At 47.6% G+C, this 23,942-nt stretch overlaps 1 protein-coding gene across 3 annotated transcripts in view; it reads left to right on the top strand.

Annotated features, from left to right (window-relative positions):
* The window catches only part of LOC137437993 (histone deacetylase 4), a 269,336-nt gene that overhangs the window by 87,997 nt on the left and 157,397 nt on the right, over positions 1 to 23,942 (top strand). Inside the window, exon 1 of one of the 3 annotated variants that reach the window (XM_068132833.2) lies at positions 23,192 to 23,560. The exons of the other annotated variants lie outside the window; for them this stretch is intronic. The gene's annotated coding sequence lies outside the window, so the exon portion shown is untranslated. Of the gene's footprint in view, positions 1 to 23,191; positions 23,561 to 23,942 lie in introns of those variants that run through there. 3 annotated transcript variants of the gene reach the window in all.

The raw sequence follows: 23,942 nt of genomic DNA on the forward strand, positions 1-23,942 counted from the left end.
AGAGGTAAAGCACAGAAAAGATGGGCACTTAGACACAGGCTTATCTTAACCCCGGACAGACGACAGGTAAACGGGACAACGGCTGACTCACACGGGGGTTGATGGCAGGGAAAGGCAGGTATCGGTGGCTCCAGGTGCACCTGGGCTCGGGGCAGAATCAACACGGTTCGGTCCGGTCCAAAGATGCGGGGAGGTCACAGCGCTCGGAGGTAACGTTCTTTCACAGGCGGGTTCTCTTCCTCTCAGCGATCGCAGGCAACGTTCTTTCTCAGGCGGGGCGCATCTGACGTCACATCCGGCGCGGGGCCGCGTATATCCGGCGGGGAGTGACACGCCCTCGGCTCGTTAGCGCCGCCCCAGATGGAATCGGTCCGCCCTTCTGATTGGGTGCGGGGGGTTACCAGGCTCCGCCCTTGAGGAGGAGCTGACAGCCAGCCCCTCCGTGGTAACCCCGTGGAGCGCGTGGTCAATGGCGCTAATCGAGCCGGTGTGAGGACGCATCCTCCCCCGCGCCGCCGCCATCTCCTCTGTTGTTGTTGTAATTGTTGGGGAAGAAGATGGAAGGAGGTATGGGAAAGGTCCTAAACTCACTACTGATGCCATATAATCACATTCTGGTGCAACGAAGAGTCATAATTAATGGAAACGAGGCCTTAACTGACATAGACTAAGAATAACTAGCAAGATGTCCGAAAGTTGTCTACGTGTGGTGCGGTGGACCTGGGCACGACATTTAATGGGGGAATAAGGGGAAGGTCGGCTCTACTGATTGTTGTTTACATGCAATGGGACTAGGGAATGGGGGATTAGGGAAAGTTGGGGAGTATTGGAGAAAATAGGGGAATATTTACAAGCGGATATGGAGGCCAAATTCCATATTCGCAACATTGCACCCTTCTCTACCCTCGGGGCGTCCCGACCCGATAAATTTTTACCTACTTTAGTGTGGCACGCAATGTAGTTCCCTCTACTATTAACTCTACCCTGAGTGCGACAGTTTTATAGATATTCACAAATGAGTAAATATGTCCCCCTGCGACGTTGCACCCTTCTCCTCTCAGAAACACACCCACAGGATAACCGAATCCGGAAAGAATTCTCAAACTAAACATACAGCCGGTAGGGAGCATTATTTACAAGATTACGCTGATATCTACACTACGATCCAGGACCTGTCTTTGGAGGAACACATGCAGATGTTATGCATAGAGAGAGCGCGCTTGCCAGCATCGATACACCAACCCACGAGTGCTCTGTGGCCGACGGCCTTTAATAACGTGCAGAGCACCCTTCCCGAGCATCAAAAGCACCACCCCACCACCAATCGGTGCAGTCACCATTGTTCATTGGAATAAAAATAAATTCGACAACCCCTAACCCTGCAGGTGTCTCTTGCTCTTCTTGTGGTGCACTTGGTGTTAACTAAAAGTGGTTCACCTGTATGGCATAGGTGCCACGTTGACCCATAGGTCCATCCCCGGGTGGTGCTTGGCCGCAAACGAACTGCGGTCCATTGTGGGTGGCCACAAACATTGCGGTCCATATGGTGTATCGATCCCGGCAGCAAACAGCGAAAGTGCAGGCCCACAACTGCGCAGCCAGCACCTCTCTCTCCTCTCTCTCTACCCCAAAGCCAGATCCTCGGAGGTGGGAGACAAAAGAAGCAGACAAGTGAGTAAGGTGGTAAGGGCGCAAAAGTGCACGCAATACAAGATGATGCACACTGGGGGCACATGGGAACCAGGTGAGACAGGTACGTTCCTATCGTACGCCCCCCCCCCACCAGGTAACCTACATGGCCCCTCCCTTACCCCTTACTGTATCCACAAAACACAACACTACCCATAAACATCTACTTTACAAATCAACAAACATCCCTACTGTCTTCCCCGTTCCTCCCATATACCAAATTCGTCTTCTCTCCCTCCTAACCAATCAAATTTGCCATTTTCAACTGAACATCAAAATTTGCCATTTTCAACTTTCATCAAAATTTGCCATTTTCAACTCAACATCAAAATTTGCCATTACCAATTCAACATCAGTCCCTCCTAGGGAGGGAGAGATGGAATCACCCCAATGTCTCATCCACGTCGTGATGCGTCTCACAAATCCACACAGCAATCTCATTTCCTGCAACAAACAAAGAAAACACAGGTGTGGAGTCATCATCATCACCACAGGTAAGTGGCTGCGTATGGTGCGACAGGTTCATCAATCGTAACTATTTCCTAAATGACTTTAACAACTTTACACTACCCGGGGTCTTTCTCCGGCCAAACCATTGGCCCTCTTACACTATGGGTTCTAAAAACCAATTCCCATTGGCCAACTGTGGTGCTTTTCAATTTGGGGTCTCACTCCCCCGATTCATCTCCCGGTGCCCTCGCACAATTTCTGGGCTGTGGCGTGTACCTCTCCCAGTGGGCCTACCCACCTGCACACCTCCACCACTGCAGTTGCCTCCGAGCTTACCTGCTCCTTGCCCTAACCTATCTACCTGGGGAAGGCCCTCTGGCGCTCTCCCCACTCCGTGCCCTCTCTGGCACTGGGCTGCCCGATCCACACCCGGGATCCTCAGGCACCCACTCACAACTACCGGCTCCCAGAGCCCACCTGCGGCCTCACCTGGCCGACATCCTCACAGTGGTGGAGTGCCCAACCAACTACACACACTAACAGGCTACACGCCCAGCCATTTCCACAACACTAATGCACCCATTCACAACACCATTCTGCAACGCACCACAGATGCCAATATCCAACCACAATTTACCTGTACCCTCTACCTAACACTTACACTACCCGCCCCGGGTATCCGTGATGGGGGTCCACTCTTCCCCCATTCACACCTTCGCACCATGCACACCACTCCGTACCACTCACTCCAACTCTCTCCACACACCTGTACTTGCACACCTGTGCTCTCATTCTTGGTGCCGCCTGCACCCTTCTCTCCCCAAGCGCATTCGCGCTGATCCACACACTCACTACTCACTCACTGTTCCACACACCTGTCCAGTTGCACACCTGTGCAATCACACCTGTTCAATTCTCACACACACGGCATCATCTCAGCTAACTACTCCCTTCTGAAACTTGCGCTTCCCAGTCGTCCCTTTAAACTATTGCGCTCCCACGTCATTATCATCCACACTAATCTACCTGCGTCCCCACTACAGGTATCAGTCACTAACTAACCTTAACGTTACCTAAGGTCATCTTCTCTAGATCCCTACACACAATATCCTAACCCACCCGGGCTAGTTTTCACTGCCATACACCCCATAAGCTATTGCTCCTTTGCCCCCACATGGGAAGGATGGTGGATTTGCCATCCCACCACATCGGGGGTCTCTCACTACCAATTTTGCACATCAAATTTCAACAAATTAAAAATTTGCCAATCACTGCCCATCATCTGCCAATCACTACTGCCAATCCTTTGCCAATCACCAAATTTTGTTTTTCTCCAATTTTGGGTCCAAAACACTAACCTCATCACCCGTCTACTCACTAATACCTCTCGGTGCGCCAATTCCCGTCTAAAGCCCGGCTTCGTAAAGCCAAGCAATGGATGCTGGTTGTTCTGTGCCAGTGGCTGGCTGCATCCTGCCTTCGGTGCAGGGAAGGAGGTTTACCCGGCCCGAGATCCCACGCACCTTCTCGGCACGGAGCCATCCAATGTCCCGATCTCGACCTGCCGGAATTCCTCAACAAAAAGTGGTCGCCATGACGACTCTTTCTATCGGGCCGCCCGCTCCGCCTAGTGGAGCACGGACGTTCAAAGCGAGGCCCAGCACGGATCGCGCACGGCGGTCCTTTTGAACCCGCCGTGGCTCGGATCCCCGCTGGTTCTCGCGGCACGCGAAGCCCGGCACGCACCGAGGGCCCGCTTCGGCTAAAAGTCGACCTAACCTCTAACCTGTGTAACGTCGATGCTTCACCTGGACGCTTACACCCCGCAGCCCGTTCCTTGCTCACACATCCAGCCGTTTCCATGCTCCTCGTACCGTTCCTTACACACCCAGGCGCACCCATTCCACTCACAGCCTTGGTCACACACCTGACCACCGAACACTTTGGCACACATTCGTTGGTCGCACACCTCACCAACACACCGCTTCGCACCCCCTCCTCGGTCACCTCCTCTGTGACAATCACAGGCGTGCCCTCATTCGCACACCCAACCACGTGCCTCACCACCAACTCCAGCGTGCATTCCCACTCACGCTCTACCATTCCAGGTGTGCATCCTTCCATCCCAGGTGTACATCCTCGCTCACCTGTCACAACCAACTCACTCTCCTTGTCACTCTCACCACTCTCACCTCCACTCGTGACAACGCACTCACCCTTACTCTTGACAGCACACTCTTTCCTCATGCACCTGTCCGTCACACACCTTTCTCGCGCACACTCTCCCGTTACACCCTCTGTAACACTCACCACAGGTGGACACTCTTCCTTACTTCTGACAGCGCACTCTTTCCTCATGCACCTGTCCGTCACACACCTTTCTCGCGCACACTCTCCCGTTACACCCTCTGTAACACTCACCACAGGTGGACACTCTTCCTTACTTCTGACAGCGCACTCTTTCCTCATGCACCTGTCCGTCACACACCTTTCTCGCGCACACTCTTGCGCACACTCTCCGGTCACACCCTCTGTAACACTCACCACACCGCGCTTCCACGTGCTCCCTCGCACACGCGCTACGACCGACTCACTCTCGCCAGCACACTCGCTCCTTGGCACGCACTTTTTCCTCACACACCCCAGAGTCGGACTTTCTTGCACACCTCCTTTTTCGCACACCAGACCTGTCGCACACTTCACCAACGGCCTCTCACGAACACCCGGGTCCATCTCGACCCCCAAGCTTCTTAAATCCCCTGGCGCATCATACGCACGACCATATTGGTCACCACTTACACCGGGTCCTCTTCCTCTTCGCTTCTCCTCCATCACCTGCGAATCCCTCATCCGGTTAATGAGCACATCATCACGATCCAAACACAGACTTTGGACCAATTCTTTTATCTCCTCTTTTATTTCTTTCTTATCCCCTCTCCGTCGCTTCTTAATTTCGCTCATCCCTTCTTCCACTTCTTCTAATTTGTGCTTCACCTCTTTTATTCCCCGGTACGTCTCCTCAAGCTCGTCCTCCAAGGCTACCTTGACCGTTTCCATGTGCGTCCTCACCTGCCGGTCCTTCGTCTCCATTACCTCTATCACCTCGTCCAACCTCGTTGTCAGTCCCTCACGTACCATCTGACATTCCCTCTTCGTCGCTACCAAGTCATCTTTTAGTTCTTTCTGTGTCGCCTTTAAACCTCCTAATACCGCAGTGTTCCTTTGAACCTGCTCCACTAACTCCGTCTGTCCCACCGTCAGCTGCTCCACCTCCTGCGTCAGGTCCTCTATGCCCCCTTGTAACTTTACAGTCCCCTTTCTCACCTCCTTCTCCATGTGCTCCTCACAGTGCCTCACCTCCTCGCGCACTCCTCCGACCTCCTCACTCACTCCTCTTCTGATCTCCTCTCCCATCACTTGCATCTCCTGCCCAGATGCCACCCTCATCTGCTCCATTTCCTCCCTGTGAGCATCCAGTTTGGTTTCTACCCCCATTCTGACCCCCTCTATCTGCTGCCCCATTTGGTTAACTTCCCTTTCCGCTTGGTCCCTCATGTCCCTCAATTTGCCTTCCATACTGTTTTCTAACCCCTCTAACCCAGTTTTCACTCCCTCTATCTGATTCTCCTGGGCAGCCATTCTATTTTCTACCCCCTCTAACCCAGTTTTCACTCCCTCTATCTGATTCTCCTGGGCAGCCATTCTGTTTTCTACCCCCGTTAACCCCTCCTGTATTTCCCCTAATCTATCGTCTAATTTCCCAAATTTCATGTCTAATCCCTTAAAATTATTGTCTAATCCCTCACTGGTACCCCTCGCTGCGTCCCTCATTACCCCCATTTCGTTTCCCATTACCCCCATTTGGTTTCCCATTACCCCCATTTGGTTTTCCAATCGCTCACCCTGTAGGTTGAGGGACGCCTGCATTTGCGCCACAAATTGCTCCATGAGGGCCTGCATTTGGGCCATTCCTCCCACTTGTGCAGCGGGTGCGGCCGCCGTAGCTATGTGCGAGGCGCCATTTCGCGAACCTGCCGCCCTCACTGCTTCGCTCTCCTCATGTCCCTCATGTCCCTCAATTTGGTCCTGGACCGACCCTGCTTCACTCTCCCCTACCGGACCCCAGCCGTCTTGATCCGCCATGGCGCGACTTGCAAAATTCGAGTTTTCGTAAAACAAATCCAAATTTTTTTTTTTTTTTTTTCGTTATAATTTCGGCGAGCGCAGTAACCGCGGGACCGCGCTCCGGATCGATTTTGTCGAGCGCCGTACGCGCTCCGGATCGATTTTCCCTCCCAAAATTTGGGCCTAACTAATTTAGTCCCGGGTCCGAATCTCACTCCTCGACACCAATTGTTACAGACACGACTTTGATGTTAAGGTGGGCCGAGCGGAATGGCCGTCGTGTCCGCACAAATTACCCGATTGTACCCGAACGTTGACGAAGCCGCGCCACGCTGGCTCAATAAGGAAAAAGAAGACACCCGGCTGGGTTATAATGACAGACACCAATGTTTCGATTCTCAATTATATTCGTACGGAAAAGGTTAGATTACAGGGGCTAGAGGTAAAGCACAGAAAAGATGGGCACTTAGACACAGGCTTATCTTAACCCCGGACAGACGACAGGTAAACGGGACAACGGCTGACTCACACGGGGGTTGATGGCAGGGAAAGGCAGGTATCGGTGGCTCCAGGTGCACCTGGGCTCGGGGCAGAATCAACACGGTTCGGTCCGGTCCAAAGATGCGGGGAGGTCACAGCGCTCGGAGGTAACGTTCTTTCACAGGCGGGTTCTCTTCCTCTCAGCGATCGCAGGCAACGTTCTTTCTCAGGCGGGGCGCATCTGACGTCACATCCGGCGCGGGGCCGCGTATATCCGGCGGGGAGTGACACGCCCTCGGCTCGTTAGCGCCGCCCCAGATGGAATCGGTCCGCCCTTCTGATTGGGTGCGGGGGGTTACCAGGCTCCGCCCTTGAGGAGGAGCTGACAGCCAGCCCCTCCGTGGTAACCCCGTGGAGCGCGTGGTCAATGGCGCTAATCGAGCCGGTGTGAGGACGCATCCTCCCCCGCGCCGCCGCCATCTCCTCTGTTGTTGTTGTAATTGTTGGGGAAGAAGATGGAAGGAGGTATGGGAAAGGTCCTAAACTCACTACTGATGCCATATAATCACATTCTGGTGCAACGAAGAGTCATAATTAATGGAAACGAGGCCTTAACTGACATAGACTAAGAATAACTAGCAAGATGTCCGAAAGTTGTCTACGTGTGGTGCGGTGGACCTGGGCACGACATTTAATGGGGGAATAAGGGGAAGGTCGGCTCTACTGATTGTTGTTTACATGCAATGGGACTAGGGAATGGGGGATTAGGGAAAGTTGGGGAGTATTGGAGAAAATAGGGGAATATTTACAAGCGGATATGGAGGCCAAATTCCATATTCGCAACAATATATTAAGTCCTCGCACACATCCATGTGGTGATAACCCTGCTCAAATTGATTTTGGAGGTCCATAGTAAGTATTTATCGCAGTTGTTGCTGTGTACACAAAGCGGGTGCAACTAGCTCAAAATTTAGGGCCCTCCTGCAGAATGGCCACCACACTGTGTCAATGCTGGCCACATTGTCCTGTGTGGCAGCTGACGCTGGTCAACCAGGCTGTTGTTCAATTAACACTCGTCTGTCCCATTCACAACCGTTCACTCCATTTGTACACATTTTCTCGTAACATGTAGTTCATAACATATTGTGCAATCATTCTCCAAAGAATGTCATACGGTTTCACATCACGAAGCAAAATTCTTATTTTGTTGGCCATTTACCTGTTATGTATGCATATTGTAACAGTTTATTTTTACACGTTTTAATGTTTTGGTTTCATCGTCTTCAGACCAAAGAGCGCATCAAACAAGCACGCAGTGTTACTTATGCAATCTGGAAAGGTGTAATCTAAGCTAAGTTTACCTGGACGCACATAATTTGGTTATTCCCCAAAATCATAATTTATTAAATGGATAAAAGTCGATGAATTGGATACTTACTGTGTTAAGGATAAAAAAAAAAAGAGAGTAATTGGTTTTATCTCGTCAGCGTCCATCCCCAATCCCATCCCATAAGCACGTGTGAGCCTGACTACACTTTTTCATTCTTCCAAAGCCGTTTCTGTGGTTTAGTGGGTGTGGGTCTGCTGGGGATATCGCTCGGTTGGAAACCACACCTATATTCGATACTCTCCAACCCCCTCTCCCTTTTGAAATGAAACAGCTATTCATGATTAAGAATTATATATGTATTTAAAACGTCAATAATGCTTTTACAATTCTTACCAAAATTGTACTTCCGTGCCTGGAAGAACAAGGTTTAAAGAGACCGTCCCTGGGTTCAGGTTCAAGTTCACATGACAGCAAAAGTTGTCTACGTGCTTCTTCACACTCCATTAAGGTTTGTGCTTCCTCTGGTAAGACCGGCCAACTGTCAAGGAGAGTCAATTCAAGCGTATGTCATGCACCACCTGAATTATCGTCTCGTGTTGCACCTGCATGAGGTATGTATTGGAGGTACTTGATGGAGTCTGCTTTGAAGTAATGTGATTACTTTTGACAACATAACTTATTTTGGTTTTGGTTTCAAGGACAGGCCTTCACTTGCTTATGGAAGGAACAACCATTGTATGGGAATTTTGATCGACGCAAAAGGTTAAAGATCAGAAATGATGTTTATTCTGCCTTTTGTAATATTTGTGCAAACCTTTCTGCAAGCCTCAGTTTAAATCCCTCTACCGTCCACCCAAAACGCAAAGTTTTTGGATTGGGATTTGCATTTTTTTTTGGATGGGGGTTTTTTTCGTTTTATTTTTCAGACTTTAGTTTCAAGCTTTGGATCACACGTTAGAGTTTAATTTGTAATCGCTAAAAGTTCAGACGAGTCCAATTTAACGTTTTGAATCTCAGTTCTACATGCGGGAAACAACAGCAACAACAACAACAACAACAACAACATGCATTTTAAGGCCATTTTCCCTGCTAGAGCGGGGGTTAGCCTTGCTGTCCCCATGACAATCTTCTCCATTTTGCCCTATTTTCTGCATCTCCCCTTGTTAACCCCCTTGCCCGCATTTCTTCTTGGACCATCTTTAGCCAAGTCTTTCTCGGTCTTCCCCGTCCTCTGCTTCCTTCTACATTCATTTCCATCACTCTTCTCAACCAGTCACTTTCATCCTTCCTCAACACGTGACCAAACCATCTCAACCTGTTCCTCTTCACGGCATCAATCACAGGCTCTATTCCCATAATCTTTCGCAATTCATCATTTGTCTTCCTCTCTCTCAACGATACTCCACACATCCACCGAACCATTCGCATTTCCACCCTTTCCAGCCTTCGTTGCTGCTCGACGTTCATTACCCATGTCTCGCTCCCATAAATCATAACACTTCTCACACATGCAGCATACTCCTTTCCCTTCAGCTTCAGCGACACTCCCCTCCTCATCAGCACGCCACTCAGTTCCCGAAACTTCTCCATGCACATCTCACTCGAGCAACCGTTGCCGAGTCTGATCCACCTTCTCCATTCAGCATGTCTCCGAGGTAGCAAAATGTTTGATGTGTTGCGGGAAATGAAAAAATCTGATGATGATGATGGAAAGATGCGGGAAATGAAACCGAATTTGTTAAATCGTTGTTATTTCATATGCAGCCTGTGGCTGCTGGTTGCATCATCGCTGGGAGCATGGCTGTGCTGCTGATGCGGTGCCTGTTTCCAGCAAGCTGGTACTCATTTTTCTGACCACCTTAACCGTTAAGCCAACACCAGGCCTAATGGGTTAAATAATTGGACTTTAAAGCAGTGGGTTTCTATGCCCCCGTCCTACAGCATGCAAGCTTCAGAACTGCCTACCTGTATGAAAATTGTGTATTTTTGTTCACAAGAATATGTGATTGTACAATTGTATGCTAAACCGCTATAATTGTATGGCCAACATTTTTGAATCTTTTTTCTTTTTTTTCACTCCAACATCTGCCTTTTACAGGAACCCAACTCACTGCCTAGATCATTAGCACCTGTTTCATTATGCCCTCATCTGAGGCAGTGCTTATGGACAACAAACAAGGCTCAGCCAGCTCTGAGGCCTGTTTATTGGCTCTCATTGTAGCAGAGGCTCACGACATGGGAATGTCTGCTTTTACCTCGTGCTGCCTTTGTATGTCGTCTGCTCAACACATGCTACATGTCAAACATTACTAACCGATAGTGTTAGCGCGATAGCCACATAACCATCATCTTACCGAGCAAGTTGGAGGAGAGGAAAAACGAGTTTGTAGGAATTGAACGCAGGTTGCTGACATTTTGTTTCCCAAACATGGTCAAAACACTATTCGAGAGGTTGTCGATGACGTAATATACACCAGAATGCTGAGATAGTCGTTTATTGACTGGGTATATTTGTGGCTGTTCACAGCTCGAATCAAATGTTCACTGGCAGTCTCACAGTGGACTCATCTCGACGACCACGAAGCACCGCATGAGCAGAGGTATATAAACTGACTGACATATCCAGGACCTGACGGACGAGTCTCTTCGTATGACTGTGTTCGGCGTTTATTTCCCTCCAGGCTATTTTGGCCTCTCTTAAGAAATCTTTCGGTGGATCAAACCTGTGACAGTGGTGTTTGTGAAATGGTTGGTTTTGCATTAGGGGAGAGCAGGCAGGGTGGCCTCGTCTGACGAGCACCTTCGAACATCGGTCTTGTTCTTGCAAACCCATGAAAAGATCCGTTCCTCTTCGGCATTACTGCGAGGCAGGACAGGTACGACAGCATATGTTGAACCACTGTAAACAGAAGGAAAAATCATTGTTGCCCATCTGCCCTTGTCATCAACTTTCTGTCCAATACGGGTTTTGACAATACCAAACTGGGTCCGTGGGTTTTCGGCACAAAACGGGCCAAACCTGCGTAATGTGGGTCACTTACTCAGATTAGAGTCATAACGGTGTCCTCGTCCTTTGCGCTTTCCATTTTCTAAAATGGAGTCGAAGTGAAAGGATGTGACTCGTGCGACACAGTACAATCGTGTACACGTTCCAGCCTTTAAGGCTGCGATTGCGGTGCTTTCCACGCACACACTGCATTTATTGTCGCAATGGCTTTTAAATGAAAAACTGAGATTTTCGACATCACTCGGCATTATTGGAAAAGCAAAGCAAGATTTGGACTTCTCGCCTGAGACAAAGGTTCCTATCAAGGTGTGACAACATGTAGTCACGTGTTTATTATTTTCTTTAAATGTGTGTAGACATGCACTGATCATGGTTTTCCTCTTGTAATGTGTTCCTGAAAGATCTCCAAGGCAGAAATATTGAATCTTTCACAAAATGAAATGGGACTATGAAAAGATTATGGATTTCTTGGGGAGTATCTACAGAATCACGACATTATAGGGTGCTTGCTTGCATTTGACATCATTAATCCTGTCTGGGTTGGCCTTTTTGGTATTCTCATGAGTACACTGCTCATGATGCTGTCATTCCAGGTTCAAATATTACACATCTACTTTCTTAACACGATGTTCTTGAGGAAGTTCAGTCATTCAAACTCCTGGGCCTCACTATCAGCCACGATCTTTCTTGGGCAAATCACATTTCAACGTTGGCCTCCAAAGACAGTCGCTGACTGAGCATCTTCCCTCGTACAAAGTCCTTCTTTGGCACACCTGAACTCTTATTCACCTACGATGCCTTCATCCACAGCTTAATGGAGTATTGCTCTCCCCTTTGGGCTGTCTCCCCTACCTCACATTTCCCTCAGCTTGAAGCTGTGGAAACCAAGGCCTTCAAGATTATTAGAATCTCCCACCATGAAACTGAGTCTATGGGCTGCTTCATTAATATCATCACCATTGCAGACAGCTTGGAGGTCTCTGTCTTTTACCGCCTCCTTTCTAGTCTTGCACCCTCTGTTGTTTCTCTCCATGCTCCTTCCCCCCCCTCGCCCCCCTTCACTGCTACCCCAGGTTTAGACTGCAGTACTCACATGGTCCACCATCAACCCTCTTCTGGTGACACTACCCAAATCCAGCATCACTGTTCACCTCCACTCATTTGTTCATCTTTTTCCCACCTCTGTAATGAACCTCCACATTCTCTTCATTCTCATTCTTCCCTCCAGGTCTTCAAGACAGCTGGTCACCACCATCCCAAATCATTCCCAATCCAAAACCATGATCTTTTTTTTGTCCTTGTTAACCCCACACAAATCCCTTCTCCTATTTTTCCAGTTTTTCCTCCTTGGCGTTTCCTTCTCCATTCATACGTATTTTGCGTCCTGTTTCTGTCTGTTACGTCCTGATCTGTTCATTGTGCTAGCTCTTGAATGAGCCTCGACTAAACATACAACAAAAAATTCCATGTCATGCATGATTTGGCCATTGTCTGCAAAAGTCCTTGTAATTCATTTAGAAACTAGAACGCCACTTGGTAGAGTGCATACCTCTGCCAGACTGAACAGTTTGTTTTGTATCCCACATGGAGTGCGTCGGATCCGGATTCAGACTTCAACCAACATCTAATCGGCTTGTTATTTTCACCTAACCAAATGATCCACCAAGTTTTGTCATAACTTGTCCACAACTTTTTGAAATGTTTTGTTGTATATCGTTTTTGGCCCCACCTCTCAATGGTGTTGGCCAACATTATAGCCTAGTATTGGCTTAGCGGTTAGGGTGCCGGCTTGGGATCCTAGGATCCTGGGTTCGAATCCCAGTCGATCGCTGAATTAACGCCAGGGGGGTTGACTCAGCCTGTCATCCTTCCGAGGTCGGCAAATTGAGTACCAGCTTGCTGGGATGAATGATCACGGTGTGTACCCCGGTTTAGAATAGGTACACCGTATCCCTGCGCATCGTAAGAGGCGACTAAGGGTTGGCGCCAGGAAGGGCATCCGGCCATAAAAACATTGCCTCAAACAGGGAACCATGATTGTCATGGGGCCCGCAAGGCTAACCCCCGCTCTAGCGGGGAAAATGGCCTTAAAACGATCATTCATTCATTCATTCTCAATGATGAAAAATCATTAAAAAAATTCTCGTATCCAAATCTGGATTTGGTTCTTCACCAAAATTGAACCATTTTGTCTTTGTCAGATACTGGACCTCTCCACCAAAGTTCGTCGGAATCTGTCTGTAACTTTTTGCGATATTCAAAAAGCGATAGCGATTTGCGATTTACGAAAAAGCGATTTGCGATATTTTTGCGATTGTTGCGATTTTTGCGATTCACAAACAAACAATCAGACAGACAGGGATGAATACATAACCTCCATCCACCTTTGGTGGCGGAGGTAATACTCTGAGTCCAACCTCCTCCACGAGCCTGAGATCAATGTATAAATAAATAAATAACTCAAATCCTTTACCGTCCAAAGGCCAAATACTGTAAACTGGGTTTAATTTGGCCCTAAGGGGTACATTTGGGCGAATCCTATATATAAAGACATTTTTATTGAGCCTTGGCCCAAATTTGCCTCTTAAGGCCAAAGTAATCCTGCCTTACAGTACAGATTTAAAAGCCTGGGTGACATGCCTTTATTTACTTGGTTTCAAGGATGGTCACAAATGTAACTTGACCGATAGCTCAAAGTCTAGTATGCATTATTCAAAGGCCAGATTTTTGAGGGTGACGTCAAAGTAATGTCTCAGGAATGAGGGGTATAGAACTGTACCCCAAGCAAATGCTTAAGTATTCAGCAACTACTCTCTTCGTAAACATGACGAATCTGCAGATAATGCTCTGAATGGAAACCAAAACGATTGAGAAATCAAACGGAAAGCCCTACCTTTTGGAGTTCTCCTCGTAATTGTCCCAGTGATTTGAATATGGAACGGTTTTTGTTGCAAGTGAAATATTTTGCTTGCAGTCGCAGAACGTTGTTTTATTGCATTGCAAAGATTTTGGGCGTTAACTCGAGGAAAACGGATTGTTTTGGAACCGTTCGTAAAGGATGTTAAGCAGACTCCTGTTTACTTGATCTTGGTTGTAGGTGTTAACATAATATTCCCATGATATCTTTCGGAAGTGCAGGCCATTGTGCGTCGGTACCCAGGCACAGATCCAAGTTCCTCGTCTGGGCGATGGCTGATCACCTTGTACCAGCTTTGTCACAAAAACTGCTGTTTGGAAGTTGTTTATATTATGTCTTTTTTTTATTATTTGGTCCTTCGGCACATGGAGTGCAGTTTGCTAGCAGAGGGTGGGCTTGGTTATCGGACTCGGGCACTGTCTGACTTGTAACGACACTGGCCGACCCACTGATAACCGACACTGGACAAGCACAGGCCCAGCCATGCCCATCATTAGGGCGTTGTGTTGCATGTTTTAACATTCCTCTGAATCTGTGCGCCAATATATCATTGCTTGGTTTGGTATGGAGATCGGTGAAGTTTGCTACCAGGCACCTCAACTATCTAATAGGTGAGCTATCGCCGGCACCATGGTCAAATTCCAAATTCCTGCCATAACCAGCAGAGGGCATTGCATTAGCGGAACAGTCGTGCCCGCGCCCTCAGACAGTTATGATATTTTGGTAAAGATCCTGATCCGGATGCTAGAATTAAATAATTATTCACCATTGAGAGGGCTAAAAACGAAATAAGACAGATATTTCAAAAAGTTGTGGACAAGACATGACAAACCTACAGGAGGTGAATGAGTTGGTTAGATGACAAGACCAAGCCGATTGAATTTTGGTTCAGGTCCGGATCCAGAACCGGCCTATCTGTGGGATACAAAACGTAAACTTGTTAACCTGGAGGAGGTATGCATTCTACTGAATGCCTTTCTAATTTATATTGATATTTACAGACTTGGCATTTAATATGGAATATTTTTTTTGTGGGGGTGAACTTACTTTTCAAGATGACTTAGAACCAAAATTTCATTGGAATTATGTTGAAATTATTCTAGATTTTGTTAATGTGACCTTTAAAAGAAACAAAAACCACATTTGACATTTCGAAGCAAATAAATTGATCCTTGAAAGTGATGTAAACTGATATCGAACTCAATTCACGGACAGTACTGTGTTAAACTTCTGTGCGTTTTCCAGAAGTATCTTTATTTTGCACATTAGGCAAATTTTTTTTCAACAAAAACAAAAGCTAAATTATGACTGGGATTATGGACAGTAAAATTACAGTTCAGTACTTCGTGTAACCCCCACGAGCATTCAGGAGAGCACGTACACGTCGAGGCATGCTGTTCACGAGATTTGCCAAGGTTTGGACAGGAATCGCTTGCCATGCAGTGACAATAGCCTGCTGCAATTCACGCACAGAGGTAGGCTGCTGGTCCAAGTTGTCGATTTGACGCGTTAATTCTGCCCACAAGTTCTCTATCGGATTCATATCCGGGGACGTGGCAGGCCACTCCATATGCTCTACACCACGGTCAGCAAGAAAGTGTTGGATCATGCGAGCACGATGAGGCTGTGCATTGTCATCTTGGAAGACAAAGTTTCCTCGAAAGGCTGCACGAGAAAATGGAAGCAATGTTTCTTCCAGAATGACCCTGTACTTGAACTGGTTCAGGTTTCCATTCAGAACAACCAGGTCAGTTTTGCCCCCTGCATGAAAAGCAGCCCAAACGGTCAGCCCACCACCTCCAGCTTGGACTCTTGGCACTATACAATCTTCGTTGTGGGCTTCATGCACTTGTCTGCGCACCCGGACCCGGCCATCTTGACGATAGACCAGAAATCTAGACTCGTCACTGAAGGTCACGTGATTCCAGTGTCCTGGCTGCCATTGACGGTGCTCTCTGGCCCACTGCAATCGGCGCTGGCTGTGTTGTCAGGTCAGGCGTGGCTTTCTCAGGGGACGCCTGGCACGATAGCCTGCTTGAACCAGTCGTTGGTTGACTAGCCTTCTGGATACAGGCACATCTGTCAGTTGCTGCCACTCAGCCCTAAGCCGATTAGCTGACTTGGTACGGCCATTGCAGACTAACCGGTGCAGCTGGCGATCATCTCTCCTTGTGGTTCTGCGGGGACGTCCTGGCCTCGGTATTGGAGTAGGGACACCTCTCTGAGCATTTCGTTTCAGGATCTTTGACACCTGACCTTGAGTGACGCCATACTGCCGAGCAATAGCACGCTGTTTCATGCCAGAATTTCGTAAAGCCACCACTCCATGACAAACAGCAATGTCAAGTTGACGGACCATCTCCAGAGGAAGCGGCAATAACTTTTGTAGACGCGCAGCAGTTGTTTTCCACTAATACAGAATGCAACAACCCTTATATACCCGATTGTGAAGCCAATCGTCAAATGTACCTGTCCTTACATTTTGTCACGCCACCTGTGATATAATCCTGTTATTGAGTTCTTGCTGCGAAAGACAATCAGTGACATGGTTCTTTCAACAAAGACATCACCGAAGAGTAAAAGAAACTCACCAGATTGATATACTGAGTTCAGAAAGTAAACCCGTCAAGAAAAAAAAAAAATTCCATTAAATGCCAAGTCTGTATATGAGAAACCTGGACAGGAAAACAACCTTCTCCAACACAGGGAATCCAAACGTACTACCGAGTGGCGTTCTAGTTGCCTCAGCTCCCGAAGGAGGATGGAGGTTGTGTTTTCAACTCTCTCTGTTTGTCTGGTTCTTTGTCTGTCTGTGAACAGAATATCTCAAAAAGTTGTGGATGGATTCGGAGAAAATTTGGTGTGGAGGTTGGGTATGTGACGAGAACGAATTGTTTAGATTTTGATGAAGATCAAGATCAGGATACGAGAGTTTTTTAAATTCCTTAGTGATTCTTCACCATTAATATAGGCCCAAAAATGAGAAATAGTTTATTTCAAAAACTTGTGTTAGACTTGTGACAAAACTTGGTGGATGAGTTTGGTAGGTGGCAAGAAGAAGCCGATTAAATTTTGGTTCAGGTCCGAAACCAGATCTGGCCTATCAGTGGGATACAAAATGTAAACCGTTCAGCTTGGTTAAGGTATGCTCTCTACCGAGTGCTGTTCTAGTTACTCGAGCTAGAGTGGGTATTGCATTTGAGCCCTTTTGTTTCTGTCCGCACAGAATATATATGATTTTCTCTGCAACCGTTGGTCCGATTGACAGCAAATTTTCACCATAGGTGCAACTCCACCTGTAGAATTTTTTAAATGATAATTATGACATCATAGGTTACTTGGTGTGGCCGCCATCTTGGAAAAACCAAAAAACTTTGCACCTCTATATCTCCGAAATTGCTGCATAGAAAAAAATTGAGACATGGCTCATTGTAAAGAACTCTCCATGTAGAATAACATATGTTAATGATGATGTCATAGATGCCTCCATTATGACGTCATCATTCGACAATTGCATAACTTCATCCGATCAAGATGAAATTTCTTGAGTATCATCTTGGGATAAATTGGTGGAGAAAAAAAAAATGATGACGTCATCGATCACGTGGTTCAGCCACCATATGTGTTTTAAAACAAAAGCCTTAATAATCACTGAAAACACGTCCTGGTGAGGGTCTGCAATCGCTGATTGCTCTTTCTAGTTAACCTGCGCCCGCGAAGCGAAAAGCGGGGTAAAGCATTCAGTTACGTACGTACTTGTCTGCATTTCAGTAAAGTAAAGTGTGTGCCATGTCTGCATTTTAAAAATTCATTTTCTCGATAACCCTTGGTCCGATTGACATGAAATTTTCACCATAGGAGGGCCTCCTCCTGTAGAATATTTTAGTGAATATTATGATGTCATAGGTCACGTGGTACAGGCGCCATCTTGGAAAAACGTTACACCTATATATCTCCCAAACCGCTCAATGGAAAAAATGGAAACATGGCTCATTGTCAAGTACTCACCATGGTGAATAGGATATGTTGATGATGATGTCATCGGTGCCTTAATTATGACATCATAATTCGACAAGTACAACACTTGATCTGATCAGTATGAAAAAAAAAATTTCCTCTGCAACTGTTAGTCCGATTGGCACGAAATTTTCAGAATATGAGCGGCTCCTCCTGTGGAATTTTTAAAATGATAATTATGACGTCATATGTCACGTGGTACAGGCGCCATCTTGAAAAATCGAAACAGGGTTGCACCTCTATATATCCGAAACCGCTCCATGCAAAAAAACTGAAACATGGCTCATTGTCAAGTACTCTGCTTGGGGAATAAGATATGTTGATGATGATGTCATCTGTACTTTAATTATGACGTCATAATTCGACAAGTACAACGCTTGATTCGATCAGTATGAATTTTTTTCTCTGCAATTCTTGGTCCGATTGACACGAAATTTTCACCATAGGAGGGCCTCCTCCTGTAGAATATTTCAATGATCATTATGACATCATAGGCCATATGGTACAGGTGCCATCTTGGAAAAACTTCGCACCACTATATCTCTGAAACCACTCCATGGAAAAAATTGAGACCTGGCTTATTGTCACCGACTCCCATGGGGAATAAGATATGTTAATGATGATGTCATCGGTGCCTTCGTTATGACGTCATAATTCGACAAATACAACACATCCATCCGATCATTATTCCATTTTTTTTCAGCAACTGTTGGTCTGATGGACACAAAATTTTCACCATAGGAGCGCCTCCTTTAGAATATTTTAATGATAATCATGACGTCACAGGTCATGTGTTACAGGCACCATCTGGGAAAAAACCAAAAAACGTTGCACCTCTACATCTCCAAAACCGCTCTCTGGAAAAAATTGAAACGTGGCGCATTGTAAATAACTCCAATGGGGAATAGGCGTTGTTCACGATGACATCATTGGTGCCATAATTATGATGTCATAATTCGACAGGGACAACGCTTAGTCTGATCAGTTTGAAATTTATTGAGCATGATCTATGCAACAATTATTTCGAGAATATAAATATATTGTTACGGATCCGGGGGACGGCACTCCCGTTAGCAAGGGGGGGTTAATCCCCTTGTCTTGTTAAGCTGGCCGTTCGACCGGTCCTGGTGGTAAGACGTCACGCCCGGTCAGCGCTGAATAGGGTAGTAGGCCAATCCTTCCTATGACCTAAGTACCAGCGCCTTCCGGTACTCGAGGAAATACTCCCGCCCGAGCCGCAGCGTAATTGATGGATTGCGCCGAGCGAAGCGAGCTGCGACGCGGGCCGTTAACAAAAGACTAAACCCGATTGTAAGCGGTTCGGCCGAAATCGCGCCACAGGTACTCAATGGGGAAATCACTAAAGCGATCGGACGAGAAAGAAACCAGAGAATAAGAAAGAACAGGGATTTATTATTTATTTACACAAAGACCAAAACCAAAGAAGAAGGGAACGAAAGCAATTTACAGAAGAAGAAGAAGACACAGCGCAAATCCTTAGACAGTCTTACTTAAACCCACAGGACAATACAGACAGACTCACATGAATAGGGGATTGCAGGCAGGAATGGCTGGAGGGATGAGAAGGGCAGACAGTCCACAGAGCTGGTGGCAGGGAGGTCCGGGGATCGCGGCACGATGTCGGTGCCCCGCGTGCACGCCCTCGCCCTTGGTTCAGTGGCGAAAACCCGGTCGTCAGTGCTGGTTGGTATCGCCCACGAGCGTGCCGACTCTCACTCGCCGCAGGATATTTGCGCCAAGAAATGAATGGTCGATCCTCTCTCAACTTCTCGGGTTGTGCTCCCTCACTCATCTGCCTCTTACCGACTCTCTTGAACCTCCTCACGCGTCTCTGGTGGGGGCCTCGCGCCAAGGGTTTTTATTACCACGCCCTTGGAACCCTCTCGAACTCACCAGACATTTCTTGCCACGCCCTATCAAGCCATGCCCACCGAGCCCTGGTTGGTTGTTAAGGGCTCTCTGACTCCACCTTTGATGACGAGGTGGTGCCACGCCCGTGCTCTGGCAGCTCCTCCACCCTTCTTGGCCTCGTGCGTAATGGAGTTTGGCGCCAGGCAGCGAACGCTGCTGGGCGAGCAGAGGCGGTGTGATGTCCATGAAAACAGCCCAAATGTTACTGGCACTTTGAGGAGATGATTGGGGATATTGAAAAGGGACCTATCCTAGTTGATTGATGCAACGCAGAGTCAACTATTGGAAACACAGCCTTACCTGGAACACATAATAATGATATAACTATAGAGATCCTAAAGTGTCCTATGTGTTGTACATGGACTAACTAAGGTGCAATCTTTAATTAACAGCCAATTAAGGGGACATGTACACAGGGGTCATTTATAAGGGAATTTACTACTAAATTTACATGTGAATGTTCTAAAAACTGTAACAATATGATGTCATCGCTCACGTGTTCTGGCAGCCATATTGGATTAAAAAAAAGAAACATTCAAAAACACAAGAGTTGGCTCACACCAAGTTGACTGCGCAGGGTAAGTATTCTATGAATACCATCTAGTTTATTTTGTATTTGCCACCAAGTGGAAATTAGCAGTCAATTGGGACGAGGGGGGGGGGTGGGTGGGGGCAGGGGGGTCGGACTTTTCTATTTATTAAAGCCAAATTTAACCTTTGTGACATTGCCATTATTATTGATGTTACATTGCCATTATTATTGATGTGACCTGGGAAAGAACTTTTCGACGCCAATGGCTTGAAAGCCTTCACTACCATTTTGCCTTCTTGGCCTTATTGTGAGTCCTGACTTTTTCACCCATGAGTCATGTGATAAACTGGGTCTTTTTTTGACAAGTAACATGTTTTTTGCCATCAGATGCTCTGTTTCTTTCTCTCTTCCTCTCTCCCTCTCTCCCTCTCTCCCTCTCTCCCTCTCTCCCTCCGTGACTCTCTCTCCCTCTCCCTCCCCTCCGTGACTCTCGCGCTCTCTCTCTCTCTCTCTCTTGGTTTCTATCAGATCTTGTGGGAAATGTCAGATATAAACATATGTAATTTTGTGGGTGCTTTTCGTGCCATTGGCTGCGATGCCAAAAGGATCAGAAGTTTGTCCTACACGTGCAAAATAAAAATGTCACCCCAGTGATGCCACCACCACCCGCCAGTGATGATAAAAATGTCACCCTGCAATTTGAACCTTTACCCAAAAAAACAAAGACCTTGCAGATTCTCAGACCTCAGCGTATCTTGATCTTGAGCAGTAACCGGAATATTTTTGAGCTCAATTGGTGGTGGTTGTTGTGTAGATCCAGCTTTCACTTTTCGAATGTGGAATGGTTGTCATTCACATTTTGTGTCACCTTTTTTTTTTTTCTCTCTTCTTCTTTGTCTGCATTTGCTGGGACAACTCTTAGCTGAGATGTGATTTGCAATAAATTGTTTGGCAATGAAACAGGACGGCCGTGCCAGCTCTGTGGTTTGAATCCGGGTGTGCTGTTGTCTGGAATTGTGGGTGGGAATTTGGGTGTGGCAGTTTTGCAAGCATGTTGCTATGTACTAATGAAGTATGAACATATTGTGTTCTTCATGTTTGATAATTGCACGATATCTGTTAAATATTCACCGTAACCATGATTTTTTATTCCATAAGCATTCGTCGCTCATCTACATGTCTGGAGTATAATGGTGTTTGTAAGATGGTACACTGGAAGCTTGATTTTGGTAGGTTATGCAGCATGCATAATTGAGAACCTGGATACTAACTTGTCAGAAGATTAACTTTTCGACCAAAATGGGTTGGTCAACAGACTCAACAAAGTAGGGACTTGCTGGTTTAATTATTACCATCATCGTTCCATTTCCCTGTTGAATGGAAGCTTGACCTGTTTTGCCTTCACACTCTTCTCGGAGGTGAATCTGGTAGAACAGGTGCGCTGTGCACCTGTAACAAGTTAGCACGACTCCACATTAAATTTGTTCTTCTGGCTGCATGGTACACAAAAATATAAGATGGATATATAAATATGTGTGCCTTTGTTTTTTATTTGTAGGTTGACTGCTTGACATTTTCACATGGTACATGCTTGGGAGCCTCGATGGTATGCGTTTTTGTCTATGCTGTCACTGATGACTCGCCAATAAGCGATGACACTGGTCCAGTGGCTGAGGGGGTGTGTAGCATTGGGATTCTCTTGTGTGTACTATGTGTAAATGTTGTACAGCTATGGAGGGACCCTGGGAAGAGTTTGAAACAGCAAAAGGCTTACCTTGTGTCGCCTTTACAGTTGCAGTCATGCAGCTTTCTGTGGCTAGAAGAGCATAGGAGTCAAAAAAAAAAAAAAAAAAAAAAAAAATACTAGCAGAAGTACCCGGCATTGCCGGGCGGGGGAGGGGAACGGGGGGGAGGGGAGGGGAGGGGAACGAGGGGGAGGGGAGAAGAGGGGGAGGGGAGAAGAGGGGGAGGGGGAGAGGTGAGGGGGGATGGGGAGGGGGGAGGGGGGAGGGATGGGAGGGTGAGGAGGATGGGAGGGGGGAGGAGGAGGGGGAGGAGTGAGGGGGGAGGGCGAGGGTGAGAGGGTGGGGGAGGGGGGAGGGGGAGAGGGAAAAAGAGGGGGGAGGGCAAGGGATGGGAGGGGGGGTGAGGGATGGGAGGGGGGGTGAGGGATGGGAGGGTGAGGGATGGGAGGGTGAGGGGAGGGGAGGGTGAGGGATGGGAGGGTGAGGGGAGGGGAGAAGAGGGGGAGGGGGAGAGGGGGAGGGGAGAGGGGAAAAGAGGGGGGATGGGGAGGGGGAGGGGGATGGGAGGGGGGAGAGGGGGGGAGGGTGAGGGATGGGAGGGGGAGGGGGATGGGAGAGGGGGGAGGGTGAGGGATGGGAGGGGGAGGGGGGAGGGCGAGGGGGGTGGGGGAGGGGTGGGGGGAGGAGGGGGGGAGTGCGAGGGGGGGTGGGGGGGAGGGGGAGTGAGGAGGGGAAGGGGAAGGGGGAGGGGAAGGGGGAGGGGAAGGGGGAGGGTGGGGGAGGGGAAGGGGGAGGGTGGGGGAGGGGAAGGGTGAGGGTGGTGGGAGGCGGAGGGGGAAGGGGGAGGGGGAAGGGGGAGGGCCAGTCAACAATGACGTTGCAGTTCTCATGGTCGGAGAGCAGCACAACAATCGCGACATCGTCCTGCATCTTCGAAAGAGCACAAAGCGGATTTTGGAGACTCACCGATCCTGTGACCCACGCCCTCCAGTACCGGCGTTGCCGGGCGGGGGAAGGGAGACCCGTACATTCCCAACCCGTACATTCGCCCTCTCGACTCAAGCTCGTATTCGATTCGTATTCAAAATCGAAAGGGGAAAGGGGAAATCCTTCGTATTCGAATTCGTAAACACGAAATATGAATTAAAATTTAATTCATATCGCACAAAATCGACACAAAACACGATCGCATAAAGGTGAAAAAACGCAATGGCTTTTCGCCCTGAATTACGTGCAAACGTGTGACGGGATGGAACATCACGTGATCGCTCTGGGCGAATCAGCGAGCTGCTCGCACTGGCTGAGATTAGCGGGTACTTCGCTGAAATGCGCTGAGGTAAATATGAATAAAAAATATGGATCTCGTCAAATATTGTCTCGGCCATGTTCGTCCCAGGCTCAATGGCCATGTCTATGCCAAATATCAAGCACGTGAGCCTCTCCGTTTCGGAGTCTATCGGTAACATTACACACACACACACACACACACACACACATACACATACACACACATATACACACACACACACACACACACACACACACACACACACACACACACACACACACACACACAAAAACTGTGTTTTATATATATAGATATATATATATATTGTTACGGATATGAGGATTGCATTTTTTTGATTGTGTGTATTGTAGTGGTAAATTGTTGTGTAACATTGGTTGGATATGGCCCCTCCTGCCTCCAGAGTTGTGTA

This window comes from Myxine glutinosa, chromosome 12, assembly GCF_964187855.1.
Source record: "Myxine glutinosa chromosome 12, kmMyxGlut1.1, whole genome shotgun sequence".
Lineage (NCBI taxonomy): Eukaryota > Metazoa > Chordata > Myxini > Myxiniformes > Myxinidae > Myxine > Myxine glutinosa.